Here is a 1,566-nt window from a genome sequence, read left to right on the forward strand (position 1 = left end):
CACACACACACACACACACACACACACACACACACACACACACACACACACACACACACACACACACACACACAACACACAAAACCAGAACACATATGTCTATATGGACTATTTCACAGATTCTGTTTAGCGCCGCCTACCAGAAGTAGCGTGCAATGGTTTGTGGGATTGTTTGGGGGCAAATAAAAGAAAAGTAAACGATGGGACAGGTTATAAAAGTTTAAAGTTGTGATTGTTGCACATTTTAAAATGTTTATTTTGGTTCATCCAGGACTTTTACCTGCTCAACTGTTGGAATTAGTGCCTAAAATAGCAACCTGGAGATACAAAATATAGGGCTGTGTGAAACATTTACACTCTTAGTAATGTAGTAATTACTATAGTATGGCACTATATTAAATCTATTGCCAGAGAAAATCACAGTATGAGCAGTGGGACTGGGTGAAAAACATTTAATATTATCTTGAGGCAGGCTGACCTATGATTTATTAAATTCTGAGTATAAAACATCCTTCTTGGCCACACATCAAATTTGGCTTAAATATTAATTAAAAATATGTTTTTGTTTAAGTGGTAAATGTATTTGTTATTGTGATCTGTAGCTTTCTGTATTGTGTATATTATTGCTAATATTAAACCGTACACCATGTGGTCAAGTTTTTTTTAGAAAGTTCATTATAGAGTAACGTAAGACAACTAGAGTGTGCACTACCTATCTCATCCATTGCTTACGTTTGTGACATCGTGGAGAAGCTAAAATGGTGCCCTGACAAAACAGCTATTTAGTTAACAGCAAGCCCAACTGTGTCACAAATTATATTTAATTTCTTTACAGAAACTTATTATTCATAATTAATGTTAATTTCATACTCTAATAATATGAAGTGGCTAGATGTTATATAAGGGAAATACGTAGTTTGTAAGTACTGATGATCTAAAGTCAGTCAGTAACTTGGACTTTTTAACTAGTTGAATAATTATGACTTCAACTATTTGATGAATTTGCAACTAACATTTTTACCATGCAAACTGTGTGGACTCTACTACAAGAGTTGCAGCTACTTGCAGTGATCAGTGTCAAACTATAAAATGTAATATATACCTATGCTTAAAAAGTACATTTTCAAAATTCATGCAGAGATTTTACATGCAGGCTTGTACTGTTTGATCATTTGTACTGAACTGAATTGTAGCAGTAGCATAATTCAGCATAGTGCTACATTTTGTAAAGCAATATGTGCCACAGAAGCTAATAATTTACAGTGATTACGTCAGTTTTAAAGGCTACTTTCAGATGTTTTAGCCATATCATCCAACCCTTTTTTAAGTGAAGAGAAAATAGACAGAGAGAAAAAAAGAGAGAAGTAATTAGAAAGATAGAAAGATTGAAATAGCGATTAGAAGTATATTAAATATACACCAACAAAACACAGGACCACACACCCAACATCTGTCCGCTCACCTGAAAAATAAATGGATAAATACATGGAGGGCATATATAAAACTATACACATACCCATACATATATATAAAGATATACATACTGTACATACATACATACATACA

General features: G+C 33.4%; 1 protein-coding gene across 1 annotated transcript in view; it reads left to right on the forward strand.

Annotated features, from left to right (window-relative positions):
* Nucleotides 1-1,566, forward strand: part of pkd1a (polycystic kidney disease 1a) — a gene marked incomplete at its 5' end in the record, with an annotated part of 95,184 nt that overhangs the window by 28,101 nt on the left and 65,517 nt on the right.

Source organism: Austrofundulus limnaeus, unplaced genomic scaffold (genome assembly GCF_001266775.1).
Source record: "Austrofundulus limnaeus strain Quisiro unplaced genomic scaffold, Austrofundulus_limnaeus-1.0 Scaffold779, whole genome shotgun sequence".
Taxonomy (NCBI): Eukaryota; Metazoa; Chordata; class Actinopteri; order Cyprinodontiformes; family Rivulidae; genus Austrofundulus; species Austrofundulus limnaeus.